We start from the raw sequence: 25,243 nt of genomic DNA on the forward strand, positions 1-25,243 counted from the left end.
GTCTTTATTTTGTTTGGGAAGTGTGCTTCTTTTTCTTCTGCAACTTCATTTCTTTTATTTCTAAAAAAAATAAAATAAATAAAGTAAAATATACGGAAATGGCAAAGACAACCAGGCACATCAACAATACATTAGAAATTATTCTTTCCCAGTGCTCGGTGTCTCGGCCATTGGACCTTTGAGTTTAGCCCTATGGCTATCCTCTTCCGGGGCTTCACGCACAGCCTCTTGGGGCTCATCACTCGAGCTCCCAAAGATCGCACTCTTAGCTTGAGCGTATCTACTCTCGCGATCTGTTTTCTTGCGTTTACCCGGTTGGTCCAGGTCCTCCAGCTGCTTTCTCATGTCATGGGCGTAAACACTTACCATCTTTGAGAGATTTTGGTTCTCTTCCCGCAACGCCTCTAGCTGGTGTCGATTCACCTCCACTATCCTTGCCCTTTCCCTTTTTAAACTTTTAATAATACTCTGGCACTCTTCCACCATACTTCGCTCCGCCGCCAACTGACCTCTTAGCACCTCCACCTCATGGGACTTCGCAAGTAGGCGATGACCCACACTTGCGACTGTTGCGGTGCTTTGCACGCTTAGTGCCAGAGCATCGCTCACGACCCTGTTGTCATCCCTTGATCCCAGCACCCGTATATCCTTGGGAGTCACTAGATTTCTAGCAACTCCAAGGGCAACATCGTTGTCCAGCAGTATCGAGTCATTCACTGTCACGTGCCCCCGTGCAGAGGCAAAGTAAGGCATCCACACTGGTGCCACTGCTTGGCCCCGGGTCTGAGTCGGTGGAGCTAGGTTGAGGTCCAGCGAGAATGGGTAGGAAGAAGCCATTTGAACTTTCTTTTCTTTTTGTTCTTTCTTTTCTCTGTTGTGTGTTTCTGCGTTTGTGTGTTTTTCCCCAACTCTTTCTCTTCTTCTTTTATAGAGTTAGTTTCTACGTAACCCTAGACACGGCGCTTCTGCGTTTTGCGCGGCCCTTACGGCCTATCCCCTTAGGTCACCTCACCTGGTCCCCAACCCCTTTAATTACAGTTCCGCCTTTCAGCACTTTTGAGAAACGAAAGTCGTCACACCTTCCTATGAAGCCAATAATTCTGGCTTGGGACCGAGAGAGAGACCGCTGCTTGTCGACACGTCTCTCACTTTGTATCCCGTGACTCACAGGTGCCGAGACTTCAGGGCCCACTTTTTTCTATTTTACTGAGTCCTCGCTCTTTGTGCTTCTGACTTGGTTTCTCTGTTTTATTTACTTTCTTCACTTTTGGGCTTTCGTTTGGGTTGGGCTTTCATTTTGGTTTGTGCGTTTCTTTGGGTTGGATTTCTGCATGTCTGAGACTGTTGTTAGGGCTTACTGTTTTATTTGTTTCTGTTTGGTTTCGTTTTTGTTTTTGTTTCTGCAACCGTGTTGTAGTTGTTTTCGTGTTTGTTCTTGTATTTACTTGCTTTATTCCCTTTAATTCTTGTTATAACGTTGTTGATGCCTAAATTCTTTAACATTGAGGACAATGTTTGTTTCTAAGTTTGGGAAGGGATAGCAAATCTTTTTCGTTTCACTTAAATTCTTGCTTTAATTTATTTTGTTTTCTTTTCTGTTTTGAGTCTTTTTTGTTCTTAAGTCACTTTCCGGACATATATGATGAGATTGTGATGAATGTTTAAATGACTTGATTGAAAATGCTTTAAAAAAAATAATAATTTGTTATTCACTAAATGGCATCGTTCTAGCATGATATGTTTGAAACCCTCTACGCACTTGCCATTTGTTTCATAATTCTCTAGTTGAGGGACTTGCATGATCCAAAGAATTGTATCAAGCATGAATTAGACTTGTATAACCATATAATGTGAGCTTTGAGCCTTGTGCTTCAATTCATGAGTGTTATACACATATTCTTACTTTTCTTGTCATCTGAGTTGTTGTTTGATCTCATTATTCATTGATTTGGTTGAGCACTTAAAAGTTACTCATTCTTGTGCAATTTGATTACATGACATTTGAGAAATGATATTAAGGCCCTCTTTGGACCGTTTGTGCATTTCAAGCTAACCCTATACATGCTTAAGCATGATTTTTCCATTGTTAACCACCTTGAGCCTATATGTATGCCTTTTCTTTCAAGTAACCAATTATTACTTCTAGCCTTAGCCTGAAAAACAAGAATTTACCTTTCTAAGGAACTCGTGAGCTTTAATTTAGATGTGTTTTTCATGCTAAGTTTGGGAAGGGTTATTACACCAAATCAAAAAAAAAAAAAAAAAAAAAAAGTACTTCACTCAAAGGGTGAAAGAAAAGAGAAAAGTCGTGGTTAAGTGGCAATGGTTTCAAATTCAATTCCATGTTTCTTGGTTGTTCAAATGGAAGGAAGGAGTGTGAATCGTAATTAGTGGAGGTATAAGGCTTTGTGGTCTAATTGATCACATAAAAAAAAAATAATAATAAAAAAAAAATAAATGAGTGAAAATCTCAAGCGTGATGTTTCAAAGTCTTTTAGTCAACGATTATATGCTCTTACATTGTGAGTTCCTTGGACTTTGTTGTATCCATATCCTTCATTTCTTACTCACCTTACACCCTTAGCCCCATTACAACCTATAATAAAGACCTAAATTGATCCTAAATGTCATGTGGTTGATTTGCACACATTTTTCAGCTTTTAAGTGTTTAGCATCCTTCTTGAGATCATATTCATGCATGTTTTTCATCTTGCTAATTGTGAGTTAAGTCCCTTATGGTTTAACTCTATTCTCATATTTACTATTGAGTGATGCATTGTAACCCTCTTCCGAGTGATTCATTTGTGAGAGGACAACTTTGGTGAGATTTGAAGTTACATTTGTGCTTGGAATGATTTTTGAAGTTGTGTAAAAACTGAAATTGGAGAATGAGTTCCATTTGGCCATCACACTACTACACTTGAGCATGTTGTGTTATGAATTTTGCCGCCTTGTGAATAATGTGTAAACTGAGTTTTTCTTGTGAAAACTTTTGAGTCGTTTGCATGAGTCGCTCTCTCCTTAGAAAGTGTTCGGAAAGTTTTGTTTCGAGTCTTGTTTTAATTTCTGTTTTGCTCGAGGACTAGCAAAAGATAAGTTTGGGAAGTTTGTTCGGTTCATTTTTACACATGATTTTTCATGTTATTCACCCACTATTTTGAGTTAGTTCTTGACATTTTATAGCTTTTTACTTCCTTTTTGTGTTTTCTTAGATTTTACCTTGGTTGGAATGAAAATGAGCTAAAAGTGCATTATTGGTTATAAACTTTGTTTTTGTTCATTTTCGTAGGTCAACTTCTTGGCCTGGGATCAGCATGCTCTGGTGCTCGGATGAGGTCACGATCTTCATGAGACTTGTTCCAATGGATGTTAACTACAACATATCCAAATTTGAGCTCCATTGGACAAGTATTGCCTATCCAACCAATCCAGCATGTTACCACAGCTCGTGAAATCCGAATTTGGCCAGCTTTTACCTCCTTTGTGTTATCTTGATTTTCTTGTTACCATAACTCTTGGTAACAAGAAGTTACCTTAGCTTTGAGATATTTTCTGAAGCAATTGGCATCTTATTGAGGACAAAGCTTCATCATGGCAAGGGGACAATGGGCTAAGGCTTTATCAAAGGTGGTAGTTTAATATTAAAAGGTAAAAGCTGGAAAGGAGGACAGAGGGAAGCAAAGGAATTGCAATCTGAAGTTGGGGAGCCTTTTGAACGTGGAAAAGAAAGTCATTCAAGAGATTACACAGAGGAGAGCAGATTTTGGAGAGCTTGGAGCTTGGAGAAAGCCAAGGTGCAGCCAAGCTAAGTGGAGAAGAAAGCTTCCACCATTGATGACCTTGAAGCTTTCATCATCTTCTCAAAATCTGTAAACTCTTTCTAATTTTATTTTGAGTTTGTATTTGGAATGAGTATGAGCAACTAAACTCCATAGCTAGGGCTTAGGTTGAAGCCCTAAACATGATTACCTTATTGTTTTGATACTTGAATGTATGAATTTCTAGATATTGTTGATGAATTCCAATTCACCAAATTAATCTATCCTTGATGTGTGTTTTTCCTTGGTTGGCCATCTTTGAAAGCATGCTTCTTGAGATTGTTGGGATTATGTGTATCTTCATGTTATCCTAAGCAATAAATGGATGAAGTAAGAATCATCCATGTGAATTGGTTTCTTGAATACCTAATGTAAACACCATGCTATTAGGGTTCTTGTGATGTTCATATTCTCTTTGAACTTAATGGGTTTTTCTTGTAATTGAATCGAAGTACTAAGCACACCTAGATTCGATTATAGGGAAGGCACAAGTATTGTAGCACTCGTACTGCACTTTACGTACATTAGAGAGAATCAATGCGTCTTGAGCCACTCGTACTGGTCTTGATTGCGAACATCTTCAACAACACGTTTAGAGTTCATCACTTGAGTATTCATGAACATTGGTAGAATTGTTTAGGGTGGATTCCGAAACCCTAGTGTTTGTTACATCTTGATTCCACTTTTTGATAATTCATCTCTGCCATTCTCATTAAATTTCAAAGTCCATTTACTTTCATGCAATAGAAATAGGTCACATCAAACAAATCAAAACCCCCCCCCCCCAAATGTGTGTGTGAGTTGCGTGTTCGACACGTTTTGTGTCTTTGTTACTGTTTTTATTTGTTTCCGTAATTGTTTTGGACTTTTGGTCCGCGTTGTGTTCTTCCATTTTCTGTGCTGAATCCAACCATATAAAGAACGTGAATGTTGGACGTATGGTTGGAAAGTTATAGGCAAAACACTGGACAGAGGTCGAAACGGAAAAAACAGAGAAAACGACTCTGCCCAAGAACGACCGGTCGCTAGTGTCTCACGACCGGTCGCTCAGCACATAATTTTGAAGTTTCGACTCTGTACTAAAATGACCGGTCTCTTTTACCTAACGACCGGTCGCCAGACCAAAAACGACCGGTCGCTCTCACCTCACGACCGGTCGCTGGTCACTGTTCACAGCACATTTCCTTTTTTGTTTGTTTGTTTTGTTTGTTTCTTTTACATTTCTTTACTTTCTTTTTAGTTTCAAATTTGCATTTGTGCATTGTGGTGTGTTAGTTAAGTGTTCTCTTTGTACTCGAATTAGAACTTATAGGCAACCGACAAGTTCTTCGTGGGATCGACCCCGTACTTACATAATCTATACTTCGATAGATTCGTGCACTTGCGGGTATTTTTAATTGGTTGTTTGCACATTAAATTGTGTCCTTTTAGGAATGCAACACTAGGTTTGCTTTAAATATTCTAAAACCATCTTTTTAAACATGGCATCACCTTCTCTTGAAGTAATGCTCGTTATACATTTTCTCCTTGTCTCTTTTTATATATAGCTAACACAAACTCATCCTTTAGCTCTTCTACATAGTGAACGTGACATACTCATTCACTTCCTCTGAGTTCTGAGTTCATATATATTGTCCCTTTTGTGGTTATAATTAATAGAAAATTAGTTAAATACCCATTTCTAGACATAAAACTATAAAAATACCCTATACGATTTAATGTATATAAACACACCCAAAATAAACCCAAAAATCAACAGCTGTATATTCTTTAATTTAATTATGAAGATGAAATACCTTTATTACCCTTTTAACATAAAATTGGAATTCCTAATAAACACCAAATCAAAACCCACGTCCTCCAGTCTCTCATCTTCATCTTCAACCCCAATTTTCATTTTTTGTTCTTCCACCTCAGTTTTGACGATGAAATCCTAAGCTCTGTTCTCATGAATTTTCCCCTTCTCGAGAGCAAGAGAGAGAGAGAGAGAGAGGTGACGAGAAAGCAAGAGATCGATAGTTGGAGAGAGATTGAGCAACGCAAATGGCGACAGTTCAAATGCAGAGAGTTGCAGTATTGCCACAGGAGCAAGCCAATATTGACGCAGCAAAGAAGAACAGCATTCAGGTTTCCAATACCAAGAAACCACTCTTCTTTTACGTCACTCTTGCAAAGGTATGTTTCTGTAGGAAAATAATTTATTTATTTATTTATTTGACAAATGAAGGAAAGAAAAGGAAAAGGAAAAGGAAAATTAAATTTAGTATGCTGTGAGTATGCTGGATCTGTGACAAATTTGGAGGATTTGCAACATGAGCAAATGGACAATGACTTGGCGGATTCATGGGATGAAATGGCTCAGTATAAAATTCTATTCGATTTGCGATCTTCAAGTTTGAGGTATTTGATTTTTTTAATGTGAATTCATATTCGATTTTATTGTAGTCTGATTTGGGTGATTTCATGTTCGATTAATTAAGTTGCTGGTTAAGTTTTCATAATTTTTGCAGTTTTGGAGTTTAAATTTGAAATGTAGATCCAATTCTTCTTTATTTTATATTTTTATTTTTGTTATTGCCGATTTGGAGATAAGCTATTGGATTTTCTGATTTCATTCTAATTTGTATTTAGATATTCGTTTGAGTTTTAAATTGTGATTTTAATTTCTTTTTGTTTATAATTTGGATTGATTTCATATTCGGTTTGGTTGTGGATTTGCTTTTGTGTTTTGGTTTGAGCTGTGGTTACAAATTTGTGATATTTGATTCAGTTATCATATTAATTGAGGTATGTTTTTTGAATTTAATCTGAGTATATTCGTGTTTTTTCTGTTTATGCACTATTGGTTTTTGAGTCGACTATAATTTGTTGTTAGGTAGCAGTGTTATTACCTTATATTGGAACTTTACAGACATGCATTAGAAATAGGATTTTAGAGGAATCTAGCAGTGTTATTACCCTATACTGGAACTTTACAAGGGTTTGACATGCATTAGAAATAGGATTTCAAAGGAATCTAGCAGTGTTATTACCCTATACTGGAACTTTACAAAGGGTAGACATGTATTAGAAATAGGATTTCAGAAGAATCTAGTAGTGTTATTACCCTATACTGGAACTTAACAATGGTAGACATGCATTAGAAATAGGATTTCATAGGAAACAAGCAGTGTTATTACCCTGTACTGGAACTTTATAATGGTAGACATGCATTCAAAATAGGATTTCATTGGAAACAAGCAGTGTTATTACCCTATACTGGAACTTTACGGTGGTAGACATGCATTCGAAATAGGATTTCAGAGGAAACAAGCAGTGTTATTACCCCATACTGGAACTTTACAGTCATTAATCAACATGAAAGTAAACTAGCAGTGTTAAGAATGAGTATATGACTAAATATCTCTTTCTTTTTTGAGTTGCTGGAAATCGACTATTTTATAGTCCTATGCAATCAGTTCAATAATGAAAATCCAATATAGTTTCAAGATTTTGTCCTAGATTCGAATCTAAAATACTGTTATTACCCTATACTAGAACTTTACAGCAATTAATCAACATTACAGTAAAGGTTTGGTTTTTAAATGTCTTACTTTTGAAGCCTTTTCTTGTTGAAATTGTTCTTTGAAATTTTGTCTTTGTTTTGTAGGTGGAGGTCAGTATGTGGTGTTGGTTTTTGAAAGTAGATCAAGCTTCGTGCTCGGTTTGCATAAATGATGAAGATGATGAAATGAACAGACGTTTTGCAGAGATTGTTTAATGAAGATGCATGCTTGTAGTTACGGTTTTCAAGACACTTTTGTGTTGTAATAAAATATTTGGGCTTTTTTATAAAATTGGATTGGGCTTGTTTTGGGTGTTTTTTGAGTTTTTTTTTTCTATTGGGCATCAGTGGTAGTCTTGTAATTTATAGGAACTTTAACACTAATTTCTTATATAGTAAATGAATTTTGGGTGTGTTTCTAAAGTGCATTCTATGTGAGGTTTTTTTATAATTTCAGCCTCTATTTTGGGTATATTAGTGAAGCTCCCAAAAAAAAATAGAAAAATTACGTAAAATTCTATACTAAATTAATGTCACGTAGGTTCACTAATTCATTTTATCTGCATAATGTGAGTGTTGTTGTTTCATGAATATCGACAAATCTTTTCTAGAGAAATAGAACTTTGTGAAACACATTTATGATAACAATTGTGGAAAAATAAAGTCGTGAACAAAAAAAGAAGAAGACTGGAGAGAAAGAAAGAGAATCGGTTTTGTATTACTTTTCCTGATTTTCAATTATGAAAGCTATTACAATGTAGAACTGATTTATATCAGTTGTTTAGCTTTGTAACTGAAGCTTAACCATGCCCTGAGCCAAGGTAGGAGTGCGATCACCCTGGGCCACGACTCAAGAGAGTGCCCAATTAATTTTTTTATTTATGTGGTCATTGTTTTGTAAGTGTGGGTGTAGCTAACTTCAGTGTAACTTTCCTCCAGCAGTAGTGGCGTGCGAGTGCTGTTTGTAGTTCACATAAAAGCTGGGATCGAATCAGATCCCTGCATTGTGCGGGGTTATATTTTCTTCAGTCTCTGAATTTTTTTTTTTGTCTTCAACAATTATTTTTTGTCCTCAATTACTTCTTATGTACAAAAACTAAATGACATTATTTTTTGAAGCCCAAACCTTTTTTAATGGTTATAAAAGATATTTTTCTTAATATTCTATACACATGCGTGAATAAAATCAAATGAATTTTCTCGTGTGAAGCTATATATACAAATGGTCTATTTTCAACGTCTCCTTGGGACTAAAAATTCTCAAGGCTGGCCCTGCACTTCTACTCCAAAAACATGCTTACAAAAAAAATGAAGGATTAAAACATTTGTTTACAAAATATTAAGGTGGGGTGGCGTTGATTGTAATTAAGTTTATTTTTTATTTTTATAAATAAAAAAATTTATTAGATAAATTTCCACAACCGAACGTAAATTGAAACCTTAAAGCAATTCAAGAGTCTAAATAAACCCCTACTACATGAAAATGAAGGCCCAAATATTCAATTATGCTAATAATTAAACAATAATTATCATGCTAATAATTCAAATACCAACAGTTGAGCCAAATACCCAAAGATTCAATATCATAATTACATATGATAAGAAAGATCCAAATATATCCATTTTATTCAATACAACTAAAGAGCAAATATAATAACATATGTGATGTTTTGACGCAATGGTAGGATTGAAGAACATTAACATGGAACATGCATAATCAGTGATGAAAGCGACGGTGTCTAATAAGAACGAAATTGCTATGTCATGGTATCTTGTAGATGTGCACCGCAACAGATCATGTAGCCTTGTCTCTAGCTTCTTCGCTTCTGATGATATTCTTCTCAAAGATTATTCAAAATAAAGAATAAAAAAAATGATTATCTATGATTAAAATAGAAAATGCATGTAATGGATATTATGCAAATATTAATGGTTAAGTACTACTTTAAAAAATGAGAAGCATTTTAACGAGCCATATATAAATAAGCATTTTAACGAGCCATATATAGAAGCATTTCAAATAAATCCAATTTTTATTTTATTTTTTATTAAATAGTTCATGAGAGTTTAGATTTAAGCGTTTATTATGATTAGATATTATTTTGTATTATATCGTAAAGAATTGTGGGAATGAGCCCAATTAAAAGCCTAATTCCTAAGCATATAAGTAAATTAGTGTAATTTTTATTGAGTTACGTTTGCGTTATCAGGGTACGTAGTACAGTATTTAAGAACATAGAGCTTAGGTATTAGGGATCTATGGCTTCTCTGTGCCAATAAGAGACAAAATTATGGTATAGAAATTATTCTCTAATGCTTAAACAATAGTAAATCCTGAAAAGAAGTTTAAAAATAATAATAATAAAAAATTTGGAGATGGACTAATGACATAAGAAAGATAAGGTAAAGAAAAATAAAAAACAGCGCTAATTCATGAAAATATATTAAGCAATATATATATCTTCTACTGATTTTATAGTAACCGACTAGTGCTTGGTGGAATTGAAAACATACCTTCTTCTCTCTCCACGTGGACGTTTCATTGACACATGTCGGCTGTTTATACATACAGAGACTCAGGAGCAAACACTTTTAATTCTGGACAATTTCGAACTTTGACTTTCTCCAAGGCTGACGACCACTTCAAAGTATAAGCTTGAGAGCAGAAAGATGCAAGTTTGGGTAAATCCTCAAGTTCGATGGAATTCACATGCGGAAATGTCAATTCATCCTTAATATTTTCTCCCCCTCCTTCTGCCTCTCCAACAATTTTCTCCATCGCACTACAATACGAAACATCTATTGTCTCCAGGCAGGTAAGAAGTTTGGCTATGTGCGGCGAAAACAAGTATCTCAAATTTTCACAATCCCATACCACTAGTGATCTCAGGTTTCCAAAGCCTGAGCTAACTTGTAAACCCTTTTCCCATATGTGGCTCAGCATTGGTAACGACCCCAATATCAATTGCCTTAGCTTATCAAATGCTTGAGTAGAAGGGGTTTCCTGAACCAAAAATACTACTTCCAATAAATCGCACCTTTCTACATGCAGATCTTCTAGATTGTCGCTAGCACTTGAGGTCTGAAGATTTGCCGGTGTAACCTGGAAAAAGGGTAGAAAAGTAATTGTATATTAATTTGTTAGTGTTTCAATCATAAACATATGGGATATTATCACATTCTAGAAATCAAAGTTTGTTTAAAAAAGAAAAATGAATTGTTTATTGTTGAACTAAGCAAGTTTGGTAAGTATTCATATAAAAAGAAGTTACCAGTATTGTTTATTGTTTAACTAAGCAGTTTAATTATTGTATATTATTACATTATAGATATCAATAAGACTGTTTGCGAAAATAATGGTGATCATTTCCCAAATGAAAATGAACAAGTGTTTACAATTGTCATGGGCAATGCTTAGGCCAAGCCCATTTAACTTTTATTTATTTATTTATTTATCTTTTATCTTCAATGACATATGTACCTAAGACCAATTATAGACACTAAATTGAGATGCAAAGTTTAGAATAATGGCGTACCTCTCTATTTACAGGGCGGGGCAATATTTGAGTAAAGTTGCGAGTAGATGGACGACTTTGTAAGCAGACTAGTGGCGCACATCCAAATCCAAATCCAGATCCAGTTGATGATGCACATCCAGATCCTGATTCTTCTCTACCTCTTACATGATTATCACTCAAATTCTCTGCAACTGCTGCAGGTAATTTTTTGCTTACTGGTGCAAAACCCAATGTCTTTAATTTGGGACACTTATAAACGAACATATCTCTCGTGGAGGAGGACCATGCAAAAGAATAGGCATCAGGGCAAAATCTCTCGAGGTTTGGCAATTCGTATATTGTGAGGGTATTGATCAGTAGTTTGGGAAACAAAGTCATCGCGCCACTGCCACCTGTCTCTTTCCTTTTTTCATGGATATTGTCCTATGTGGAAGTAGCTGCCAGTACTATAGTTTCCATATTCTCACAACGGGATATTTGGACTTCTTGGAGATTCACAAGGAGCTTGTAAATTTCATAGGGGCATAGATATTTCAGACTATAACATCCTTGAATTGTTAAAGATCTTACATTTTGAAAACCTTGGAATCCAGGTTGAACGTTCTTCCACAAATGCTCAACCTCATTCAAAGGCCACACTTGAAATGTTTGTAATTGAAAAAATGCCGAGTCATGCCCTTCTAAATCAAATACTAGATTGAATACCCCTTGCGTGCTGCTAAAAGACTCCACTCCTAGTTTCTCTAGATTTGGTAACCATGAAATGCAATTTGAAGGAAATAGTGCATTACAACTTGCTCCCGCTTGTGCTACTTTTGATTTAGATGAGGTCGACCCAACAACTTGATTATCATTCCTAGTCTCTTTCATCTTGTTCACACTTTCATCATTGGGCTTTATAATCTGTACATTAATTAATTCAACATAAATAATGAATTTATACATGAGCCAAAAAGAAAGAAATACATAAGTAATGAACTTCCATCATTTGTCTTATTTCCAAATTGCCTTAATTATATTCCCACATCCTCTGTCATAAATTTTGAGAAATCCTTTTCATACCCACTATTTCCCTCAATTACTATTTACCAATAAACATTTTTCCCACCACTCAAGATTACCAAGAAACATTTGTCTTATTTCCAAGTTGCCTTAAAATCACAATATTTTAATTGAGCTATCAAATGATATCCGATTCAAGTGACTTTTTCAAAGATAATTTTTTATTGAATATCTATAAAATATTTGCAAAAATTTGAAACGTATCTAAAATCTCCAACATACCAAAAATGATTAAGTTCAACCCAAATAAACTTCGAGAACTGGACCGACAATAGCAAGCACAACAAAAGCAGCATATTCCAAAGAGTACAAGTATATACCATTCAAACATCAAAAGTGTATACATACATACCTCATAGGTGGAGTCCCGTTGGTTTCCCATGTAGAAACCACGAAGCTTTTGTAGAAAAGAAAGCTCCAAAACAGTTAATCTTGGGAAAGTTATCCTGTGAGATGCATCATCATCTTCCATTCTCTCTTTTGATATGATCTCTTCCACTTTAGCACAATTTTCAACCTTTAAGCTTTGAAGTTGTACCAAGTTTTGTGCTACGGATAGTGAAAAGACATATTTTAACTCATCACAATTGTCAATTGCAATAGATCTTAGGTTCATAAAGGAGTGCTTGTCTGGCAGTTTGCCATGACACACAGATTTTAGTTTGTAAACACTGTTGAAGGTGACTGACTTTAAGATGGGGAAGGCAGGTTGACCACGACGAGTCCAATCTATTCCATTCAGAAGATACTCTATGTCGTCGTCATCCTTTATTGATAACACTTTTAAGTGTTGAAAGCCTCCTTGACCATCTAACTCCTCGATGACATACTTTAAATTGTATGTGTGGTGTAGGCTTAAGTCTTCAGATTGCTTCAAGAAGTATCTAACTGCTCCAATCTCCAAAAATTCCTTTACATCACCACGAAGCATCAAACTATTTTCGAACAGATAACCAGGCATTTGATTCTCAAAACTCTCTTCTTCGTATGACCAACTACTATTGATAGATACATGAAATCTTATAGGCTGGCTTTTTAAAAGAAACTCATCATTTGGCAACATCTGAACATCAGGGATTTTTATGGCTAAGACATTTAAATGATCAGATAGAGACATCACCTCATCAAGGCTTGCCATGCTCGTTTCATCCTTGCTTCCTGTTGCTGGCCCCCAATTGAGAAAGCTTTCTGCCATGTACAACTCTTCCAATCTCGTCAAGTTGGATAAGACACCATGAGGAATTTCTTCAAGTCCTTCACAATCTGTTGTATCCAGCATCCTTAACCGATGAAGAAGTCCTATTTCTCTAGGCAACTTATTGATTTGAGAGCGAGCAAAGCTGAGGATCTCCAAATTCTCCAATCCTCCAATAACATGGGATATGTCTCCCAAAATGCAATCCTCTAGACACAAGGTGTGAAGGTACTTAAGCAGTAGAGATTTTTTCGAGGCCAAATAAAGTGACATATTCACATCTAAGAAAGCTAAAACCTTGAGTTCTTTCATCCTTTTAAAGTGGTTGGAATATTCTGAACTACTTGAGGAATTTTTCAGTTGTAGAAGCTCAAGTTTTGGGCACTCCAAACCATTAGTAATATCTTCATCTAACTTAACATCAATTAATGAAATTGCACTGCAATGTTCTTGGTTTGTAACTTTTTGTACTCCTGGTCGTCCTTCACCTCCACCTTCAGCATCAAATGATCTTACCATAAATCTATGAGGATCTTTTGAGGCAATTGATATGGCAACATCACGAACTATGTCATGCATTTTGATACACTCTTCCTCTTCACTATCCAGCAACAAATACCTTCTTTTTAGTTGTCCAACGAAAGAATGCACTTTGTTTCTTGCATGTTCAACTGTGTTGGTGTTTCTAAAAGTTGCTCGACCCAACCCATACCTCACCAAATACTCAATCGGAACATCATAATCTTCTGGAAATAAGCAACAAAGTAAAAAGCATGACTTGACTTCATCACTATCCAATTTATCATAACTCAATTTTATGCAAGAATAAACCTCAGGTTCCATTCCATGGATGTTTTCAGGGAGGGAACTTTTCAGTTCTTGCAAGGCAGTATTCCATTCATGCTTGCCACTACTTGGTAGAAGAGCTTTACCAACAGTTATGATAGCAATGGGTAAACCTTTGCATTGATCAACAATCAATTTTGCAACATGAGACAAATCAGGATTATTGTCCAAGGATTCACCAACAGTCACCCTGAAAAGCTCCCATGCTTCTTCTTTATTTAAGACTTGGACTCTAAAAATGTCATCTTTACAACCCATTACTTTACAAACGTCTTCATTTCGAGATGTCAACAAAATTTTGCACCCTTCATGAACTTGATTAGTTGTAAGTCCAACACCAAAAGGGATTCCTATATCCTGTAATTTAATCTCTGACCATACATCATCCAATATAATCAGGATTCCTTTACTCTTCTTGATTCTCTCATGTAGCCTTTGTGCTCTTATAGATTCACTTTCCTCGACAAATTTCATGCCTAGTGATTCTGCAATTTCAGTTTGAATTGTCTTAATGTTTACCGTTGCGGATACAGTTGCCAACACAACCTCATCAAACATCTTATTCGTTCCTTCAAATCTCTTTATGATTTCTCTGATTTCTCTCACCATTGTGGTTTTACCTACACCTCCCATCCCGCATATCCCAATTATTCTTGACTTTTCATTCCTCAAAGCTGTAAGCACATCATTCCTCAAAGCTTTTCTGGATTCAAAACGCTGAAAATTTTCACTAGAGATTATTGACCCTAGCTTTTCCAGAGGATTAGCAACATTATTACTCAATCCTTCGCCTAGTTTGAGATGAAGTACACACATATCATCAATCTCCTTGGCTTTCCTACTCAGAGAATACCGCGATTTCAAACTTGGGCATAATCCATGCAAATACCGCCTTTGGTTGTTGACTTTGGTTTCAAGTTCTCGCGCTTCATGAAATACTTTGCTTACATCCTTCAGCCAACTCTGAACTTGATCTTTGATGGTTGCACCATTCCTTTTTGCAGCATCCATAGATCTTTGCACATCATTTTTCTTGTCATCAAGCTTTTTAAGCGCATCTTTTAGACTTTCTACGTTGGAACCATAGTAAATTAGATAGCTGAGTTGTCTCCCAATGAGTGCCACTGGTTCTTCTATCACTTTAGATGCAATTGAAATACAAAGTTCTTCCATTTTTTGTTGCCGTTAGAGGCCAAGGAAATTCTCAAACGAAAAATGCAAGCGGTTCAACACCTACAATTTTAATTATGAAAAAGTCAAAGGTCAACAATCAAAAACCCAACCAAACAAATCTCATTGCAATTCTAACTCATCATCTATAAATACTCTTCCTCCTTCCCCACAAAAAAATTTCTCAAGACACCCAACCATTACATCCACACCCACCGCAGGTATCTCTCTCTCTCTCTCTCTCTTACTCCCCTTTCTCAATTCCTACTTTGACAAACACGTTTGCCAAACAATCGGGGTCTCAGTCCTCCCACTTTCGATCTTTTTGGCGCTTCAAATTGAGATTCATAATCTTAGGATTTGGGTCTTTTCCTGATTTTGTTTGTTTTTTTTTTACTTTTGAATTAGAGTTAACACCGTTAGATTTGGAGTTAAATAACATGTGTCAAGCAAATAGGGAAGGGGCATAGGGGACACCAAATTTGGGGACTGCAGATTCGCTCCTGCTATGGAGATATCAGCCATATGGGTAGGAATCATATATTCTCATCCATCCTCTCATATTAGCCAGGGAGTGGGACACTGATATATGCAACTCTCTCTCTCTCTAGAGAGAGAGAGAGAGAGAGAGAAGACATGTCACCGGGGAGTAGGAGGGAGTGGGGGATGCGAAGGGGTCGAGTAAGACTCAAGTTTTAGGAGTTTTTATTTTTTATTTTTAAGCTTTAAGCTTTTTTATTATTTTTAAATTTATTTTAAGGTATTTTATTAATATTTATGTAGAAAGGTTAGAACGGACATTTCACTTGTTAAAACCCAGTCAACTACCAGTTTCCATCAAAATTAACTAACACAAGGGGTGTGATTGTAATAAATGAAATATGTGAGATCTGACTGTAATTATACCAAACTTCAGGGAGTCTAAGTGCAATTCTCCCCTTGTTAAAATGACCCGAGCTTGAGATTTGGTGTGCCGAGCTAACAAATCTCGTTAGTAGCTCACATCTTTTTATGAGATACCTTGCGTTTGTTTCATTAAAGTTTGGTCCTAAACGTTTACAATCTTATAATTAAATGGAAAGATGTTCCAATTATTATATTGGTGGACTTCAAAATGTTGATTGATTTTCTTTCCTCACAAGGACGACCAATCTTTTAGGGATATGCATTCTTAGGGCATGTTATACTATGTTAACTCGGGTTAAATTTGAGCTTAAATTCACTTAAAAATTGAGTTAAGCCGAGCTCAAAGGGCCACCTATAATATTGTTCCACTATATATTGTGTGGGAAATATCCCATAAAACCTTATGTAATCTTTTATGGATATTACCTATATATATTTACTTAGTAATTAAATTAAATTAATGGCAAGATCATTATGGATAGAGATATTCCTATGAACAATTATAAGCTTAAACAATAGTAAATCCATAAAAAACTAGGGCATCTTTTGTTTGGTTAATTAGGAAGATGATTGCTCTCTAGTCATTCATGTTGACACTAAGAAAAGTATGCATGTGCTCGATAGAGAGTGAATTTACTAAATGCGATCAATCAATAATTTTTGTGTGGAAGTTTTACTTATATTTCAAACAAGAATATTAAGTCAAAATAATACAGACTAGTCCTTAAATCTTAGGCACCCTATTTGTGATATGAGTAGGTATGTGAGTCAACAACAAGGCACATCCGAAGCAACCTAAAGCCCCCAAGAGTCAGCTCCCTTGCTTCTTTTTTTTTAAAGAAGAATTTAAAAATAAGAAAAAATATGTTAAAAACAAATAAAATATAAGAAAACAAAAAAAACCTTTTTTCCCCTCTCTATCTTCTATTTGGACATCGCCTACCTCAAGGGGCACCCCCACCCCACGCTAGGCGATCAGGCCAAACACCCCCTCCCCCCAATCTAACTTCCAACCACGGCCCCTCACCCTCTATCTCACCGTAGTCGTCACCCCCATATCCCATCTCACATAAGGTTGGAGTTTTAGATCTATAGATCGCCAAACCAACCAAACCAAATCGGTTGGTTCATGATTTTTCACTTAATTTTTGGTTTCAGCCAACAAATCGAACTGAATTGGTTGTGAAGAATGTTTCATATTATGCGTCAAAGGGGACTCAAACCATCAACCTGCTTGTTGGAAAGAAGCGCTTGTATCACTTATTTGAGACTTCTTCTCTAGGAAGCACTTCTGCTCATAAGAGCTTCTCACAAAAGCACTTCTATTATAAAGATGTTGAAATTTTCATAAGAAATGCAAGAGCTTCTTGGAAAACTACTTGGGAGTGCGTCCTTAAGAAGCACATAGTAGGTGCTTCTCTAAAAAGCGCTTCCACGACCTAGAAGCACTTCTAACATTTTCTGCCAAACGCTATCAGAAGCCCTTCTGTTTGTCATAAAACACTTTTTGCCCTCCCAAAAGCACTCCGAAATAGGCCCACCACTTTTTTGTGAACCCTTAACACATCTTTCTCTCCTAATTTTCTCTAGTCACTATCTCTTTGTCAAGCTGCCGCATCCTCTCTTATTCCCTCTCTATATTTTCTTTTCCAGCCGATCTTTCTTCTCCTTCTCCTTTTCTATATTATCTTATTCTTCTCATCCTCATTTTTTCTCTCCTATCTTCTTCCCCATTTCTCCTCTCTTCGCAGTTGCGGCTGCACTCCTCTTCAATTCAATTCAAGGCCATCCTTCTTCTCCTCTCTTCACAGCCACCACACACCATCTCTTCTTCCTTTGATGCCACTGACGCACATATCTGCTCTCTCTCTCTCTCTCTCTCTCTCTCTCTCTCTCTCTCTCTCTCTCTCTCTCTCTCTCTCTCTCGGATGCCGCCGCACAAATGACGATCGACTTCGAACGACAGTCGGCAAACCGATGGCATCGGTGGTGGTTTCGATTGTAGAATTTCGACCACCGTCGATTCAGTGGTTGGTTTGTGCCTCTAGGTTCGGTTACCGAACCGAACACCCGAGTTCCCACATGATGAGCACAAAATTAATACAAGTTTTATCCTTAAATTTATATTTATTGCTGTTTTCTTTTATTTTATTTGAATCTATTAGATTATTTGTATTGATTGTTTACAATATTGGTTTTTTTATTTAATGTGCGGTACTTTTTAGATATTAAGAGTCTACCACCAATAGCAAATGAGGAAGAATAAAAAATGTGTTGCAAGAAGAAGATAGAAGATAAGAAGGAGATGGGCTACGGCCAAAGCCCGAAGAGAAAGAAAAAGCATGGAGACCAACCCGTGTGATGGATCCAAATTCAAAGCCTAAGAGGAAGAGAAATTGAAATTGGACTACCATAATGTTGTGCAGCCAATGAATAGAGAGAAAGAAGGAAGGTGCTGCCGCACCATGTGCAGCCAGCCACACATTCTGACAAAAAAGAATTAAAGAATGCAAAGAAGGAATGTGATGCTTGGGTTGATATATATAGCTATAAATATAAAGAGTGTGCAGAGATATAGTAGTGTAAAATGTGTGCATAGATAGAGTAGTTCAGAAAGTGGGCACCAAACAGGAGAGAAGAAAGAGGATAGAAAATGTAATAGAATTGGAGAGAATCTTGAGGAGTCCAAAGGCAAGGAACGATGGGGTTTATGATGCAGTTTTTCTCCTTTTTTCTCTACTTTAGTTTTTATCTCTTATTATGTAGTTTATTTATTATTCATTTATGTCTAGTTAAATTATGTTAATGATGAAATACCATTATTAAATTAATTTCATGTTTTTATATTTTAATTTACAAATTATACTCTTCAATGTTAATAATTTTGGCTTCACGTGATTAATAGATTAACTTTATTTTCACCACTTTTATCATGTATTTGTGGTAGTTAAGAATTGGGTTGATTTATTAATACGTCCTTGGTTTTATTGTTTTACTATACAATTTTCTTTGATCTCTTGTCATTCAAATAACCTTTTTCACCTAGGATGCTTAGGAAACTTTGATCCTAGTTAAATAATTTTATTTACATGTGATGCTTAGAATTTGTACCAATAAAGGAAAGGGGATTTACAAAAGATTTATTAAATTGCACGCTTAATTGATATATCTTGAGAAAATAGTAGATTGATTTCTAGATTGCTACTCCATGGAAATTGATAGGTAAATAATTAGAGTTTTATGGAATAGTGGTGTGGATTCTAATATCTTAGTTTATTATCATCTCCATAATATTTTTTATGTTTTTTTGGACGGAAAAAAAAACCAACAAATCAACCTTGGAAGGAACTAGGTGAGTAATTGAATTAATTTGATTGGGTTAGTTTTCTATTTTTTTCATGCAATTCTTGTGGGTACGATCTCGTTCTTACACGTCTACATTACATTCGATTCATGCACTTGCGAGTATTTATAAATTTAAAACGACACATCTGTTTGTGACAAACACTACCCCACTCATATTCCAGTCGAATCCATCATTTTAAAACCTCCAATATCCAAGTTTCAAATCCAATTACTTCCTCATAGTTCCATTCGGTTCACTACAAAACTGGCAAATCTGATCACAAAGTTCAAATCGACAACCGGCTATTGACCAGTGCATTGTCCTCGAAGACGTTGTTCACTTACTAATTTTCTCTCTAATTTACCGGTAATTCACTTAGAGAGATAAGGATAGTTTTTAGTTTTTTAGTTTTTTTTTTTTGCGCACTCCTTTCTCTTTTACCAATTAACATCACCACACATGCATTGCACTTAAGTTACCAAACTCCGTATTTGGGACCTCCCTACTAGGATCATATTTGGAACATGGACTTTTATAATATATAATCTTATATTCACAATTTGACCCCAAAAAAATTTCATTTCCAAGTTCCAAATAAAACTAAAATAAGTTATCAGACAACTTTTAAACAATTTTCAATTTTATTTTTAAAACTAAAATTGGATACCAAACAAGTTTTGTAGTTTTAGTTTTTAAAAATTGAAAAGTGAAAACTAATAAATAAAAAAAAATTTGAAATCATTATCAAGCGGACCATAAGTATTTGTTAGTTTTTTAATATATTGTTCTTGGTTTAAGAATCTTTTTTTAATCGTAAATTGAATTTCAAATGTTTTATTAATATTTTATTCTACTTTTCTTTTTCTTTTTTTTTATAAAAAAAGTGGTTCTTATATGTGCCACATTGTCATTTAAGTAAACCCTATGTGTTACAAAATTAACACATTTTTTTGGGTGAAGCATTCAAAATTCTAGAAAACACCGTTCCTTTTTTATCATTATTTAATTTTCTGGCTATGTTAGAGGGTATTGAGCCTATATCCTAATTCTTTGTCATTACCTTGCATTCTCTCACCACTTTAAGAAGTTTACTTAATTAAAAAAAGCAATCTAATAAAATGAAATCCATATATATAAGGCAAGAGACCACAAACAGTGAAACATTAAAAACCCTTCAAATACCCTTGGTTAAGTAATTTTGCTAAACAACTACATTCTTTTGTTTTTTCATTTGTTTTCTTGTTTTTTAATACATAAATTAATGTATGTTTACTCTAGAAGATTCCAACACAGTAAAAAAAAACAAAGAAGAAGAAGAAACAAAAAGTCAATTGGTGAACGCGTGAGCGCATGCCAAGAGGTAATCGATAAAGAAAATAAAAAATTTCTAAGAAAAACCAACCTTGAGTTAGCAGCAATTTATAGCCCTATCCGCAATCCGAATGCTCATTATTTCACTAACGCCATGCAACAACTACCTTGAAAGACTGCAGACATAAAGCCAGAAATATATAGATGAAACAAAGATATATATAGTTGTGCTGTGAGATGATAAATAATACAGAAATAGGACAAAATAAAGCTAAGTAGGTTTAGAAGAAGAAAAGCAAGAAAACTTATATAGACATGGAACCAAAGAAAGTAAACAGGTGACTTTGTTGGGAGAGGTCCCCGCTTTGCGCCCGACAGTACCTCGAGAGTTAGTCCCCGCAATCGCGTGGGGGATACCTTGGTTTTCACCAAAAAAAGAAAGTAAACAGGCCCCTAATCCCCAAAAATAGAGAAATAATATTACAAAGGTCACGAACATGATTTTTCCAAGTAAAGTGTCAAAACGAACCACTTGTGTTAAGCTCACCCAATAAAAAAAAAGAAGAGAGAAAAACTAAAGTGTAAAGGCAAACAACTATTTCAAGACTTACCGATCTCTCCAATGCAATGTTCCAGCAAACACTGGTGAACTGTTGCGGTAAGCTTGAATGATAGAATTAATTTTTGGGAGCTTCACTAATATACTCAAAATAGAGGCTGAAATTATAAAAAAACCTCACATAGAATGCACTTTAGAAACACACCCAAAATTCATTTACTATATAAGAAATTAGTGTTAAAGTTCCTATAAATTACAAGACTACCACTGATGCCCAATAGAAAAAAAAAACTCAAAAAACACCCAAAACAAGCCCAATCCAATTTTATAAAAAAGCCCAAATATTTTATTACAACACAAAAGTGTCTTGAAAACCGTAACTACAAGCATGCATCTTCATTAAACAATCTCTGCAAAACGTCTGTTCATTTCATCATCTTCATCATTTATGCAAACCGAGCACGAAGCTTGATCTACTTTCAAAAACCAACACCACATACTGACCTCCACCTACAAAACAAAGACAAAATTTCAAAGAACAATTTCAACAAGAAAAGGCTTCAAAAGTAAGACATTTAAAAACCAAACCTTTACTGTAATGTTGATTAATTGCTGTAAAGTTCTAGTATAGGGTAATAACAGTATTTTAGATTCGAATCTAGGACAAAATCTTGAAACTATATTGGATTTTCATTATTGAACTGATTGCATAGGACTATAAAATAGTCGATTTCCAGCAACTCAAAAAAGAAAGAGATATTTAGTCATATACTCATTCTTAACACTGCTAGTTTACTTTCATGTTGATTAATGACTGTAAAGTTCCAGTATGGGGTAATAACACTGCTTGTTTCCTCTGAAATCCTATTTCGAATGCATGTCTACCACCGTAAAGTTCCAGTATAGGGTAATAACACTGCTTGTTTCCAATGAAATCCTATTTTGAATGCATGTCTACCATTATAAAGTTCCAGTACAGGGTAATAACACTGCTTGTTTCCTATGAAATCCTATTTCTAATGCATGTCTACCATTGTTAAGTTCCAGTATAGGGTAATAACACTACTAGATTCTTCTGAAATCCTATTTCTAATACATGTCTACCCTTTGTAAAGTTCCAGTATAGGGTAATAACACTGCTAGATTCCTTTGAAATCCTATTTCTAATGCATGTCAAACCCTTGTAAAGTTCCAGTATAGGGTAATAACACTGCTAGATTCCTCTAAAATCCTATTTCTAATGCATGTCTGTAAAGTTCCAATATAAGATAATAACACTGCTTGTTTCCTATGAAATCCTATTTCTAATGCATGTCTGTAAAGTTCCAATATAAGGTAATAACACTGCTACCTAACAACAAATTATAGTCGACTCAAAAACCAATAGTGCATAAACAGAAAAAACACGAATATACTCAGATTAAATTCAAAAAACATACCTCAATTAATATGATAACTGAATCAAATATCACAAATTTGTAACCACAGCTCAAACCAAAACACAAAAGCAAATCCACAACCAAACCGAATATGAAATCAATCCAAATTATAAACAAAAAGAAATTAAAATCACAATTTAAAACTCAAACGAATATCTAAATACAAATTAGAATGAAATCAGAAAATCCAATAGCTTATCTCCAAATCGGCAATAACAAAAATAAAAATATAAAATAAAGAAGAATTGGATCTACATTTCAAATTTAAACTCCAAAACTGCAAAAATTATGAAAACTTAACCAGCAACTTAATTAATCGAACATGAAATCACCCAAATCAGACTACAATAAAATCGAATATGAATTCACATTAAAAAAATCAAATACCTCAAACTTGAAGATCGCAAATCGAATAGAATTTTATACTGAGCCATTTCATCCCATGAATCCGCCAAGTCATTGTCCATTTGCTCATGTTGCAAATCCTCCAAATTTGTCACAGATCCAGCATACTCACAGCATACTAAATTTAATTTTCCTTTTCCTTTTCCTTTTCTTTCCTTCATTTGTCAAATAAATAAATAAATAAATTATTTTCCTACAGAAACATACCTTTGCAAGAGTGACGTAAAAGAAGAGTGGTTTCTTGGTATTGGAAACCTGAATGCTGTTCTTCTTTGCTGCGTCAATATTGGCTTGCTCCTGTGGCAATACTGCAACTCTCTGCATTTGAACTGTCGCCATTTGCGTTGCTCAATCTCTCTCCAACTATCGATCTCTTGCTTTCTCGTCACCTCTCTCTCTCTCTCTCTCTCTCTTGCTCTCGAGAAGGGGAAAATTCATGAGAACAGAGCTTAGGATTTCATCGTCAAAACTGAGGTGGAAGAACAAAAAATGAAAATTGGGGTTGAAGATGAAGATGAGAGACTGGAGGACGTGGGTTTTGATTTGGTGTTTATTAGGAATTCCAATTTTATGTTAAAAGGGTAATAAAGGTATTTCATCTTCATAATTAAATTAAAGAATATACAGCTGTTGATTTTTGGGTTTATTTTGGGTGTGTTTATATACATTAAATCGTATAGGGTATTTTTATAGTTTTATGTCTAGAAATGGGTATTTAACTAATTTTCTATTTTTTTTTCCGATCACTTAACATTTCTTAAAAGTTAAAATCTCCTGCCATATATGACTATTTCTTGCTTAATTGCCATATATGACTATTTCTTGTCATATGGGCTTTGTATATTGTCAATACAATTCTTTCCGTGATTCTAGATAGTTTAGTAAACAACTTCGATTGGACTCTGTATTCTGACTCATTCTTAATCCAACTCAACATCAATCAAATTCCTCCTCACCCAATTACAAATTAATAAAGATACCATAAAAAGAGTCCATTTGATGAAATATTCAAAATATTATGTGTAAGATCCCAATTCTTAGTGAAATTTGTATATGATTGGACCGATTGCAGATGTAGTGATAAACTAGTTTTGCCTTCAAGGCTTTAGTATTGGGGAGACAAAAAGAACAAGTGATATACAAAGCCATTTAGTGGACAATTATTATATCTTATCTTTGAACCCAATTCATCATGGCAGTGGTGGAAAAATTAATGAAACATATTCCAACACTATTTATTTAGAGAATAAACAATTATGTTCTTTATTTTTTTTGTTAAAATTTAGTTTAAAACATATAAAAATTATTTTAGGAGTTCCCGATAAAATTTAAACTCAATGCCCTCTAATTTAGGAGGTTATAAATGCTATAACTCTTTTTTAATTGGTTCTCTATTAAAAAAATAATTAGCATTAATTAAAGGTTTAAAATACTCATAAAATAAAGTAAGATTAAATTATAGGGAGCCACCAGGAATCCTTTCTCTCTCCTTAGATTTAGGAGCTCCTAGAGGTCTCCCTATTTGAAGAGGTGGATAGGGAGTATGGTTGAAGTTGTATTTTTCCAATTCCTTCCTAAAATTTGTCTATGGAAGTGGTTTAAGGAGTCCATTATGAATGCTCTTACAAAGGTGCACTTGGGAAGGGGGGGAGTTTGGCCCACTTTTACACTGTGGTGCCACCCCATGTGCTATTCTTTCTACTTTTTTCGATCACTTAATATGTACTTATAATCATGGTCTTAAGTATCGATAATATCCCCGATATTATCCCGATAATATCTGATTTTTGGGGGTCCGATATTTTAACAACTAACCATATAGTTATCGTCAATATATCGATATTATCCCGATATTATCGGAAAGATATTTTCAACACTTTTATGAATGATTTGGTCAATATATCGAGATATTATCGATAATATCCCGATAATATCCCGATATGAAACTCAAAAAATGTAGAGAACTGAAGTAGCTCATTGAACTGATTTGGGCACTCTACGGAAAGCATGTCTCCTAGAGTAATACAAAAGTAGCTCATTGAGCTAATAAACAAAGCATGTCTAGCCGACAGAATGCTCACATGCTTTTACAAAATGGATAAAATATAAAACTTAGCTTTGGAT

At 35.0% G+C, this 25,243-nt stretch overlaps 1 pseudogene; it reads right to left on the reverse strand.

The window, feature by feature from the left end:
• Positions 1-9,922: 9,922 nt before the first annotated feature.
• On the reverse strand, positions 9,923-15,156 carry LOC148296298 (disease resistance protein At4g27190-like; annotated as a pseudogene).
• Positions 15,157-25,243: the final 10,087 nt, after the last annotated feature.

The sequence above is a fragment of the Prunus avium genome, chromosome 2 (assembly GCF_965620075.1).
Source record: "Prunus avium chromosome 2, drPruAviu1.hap1.1, whole genome shotgun sequence".
NCBI lineage: Eukaryota > Viridiplantae > Streptophyta > Magnoliopsida > Rosales > Rosaceae > Prunus > Prunus avium.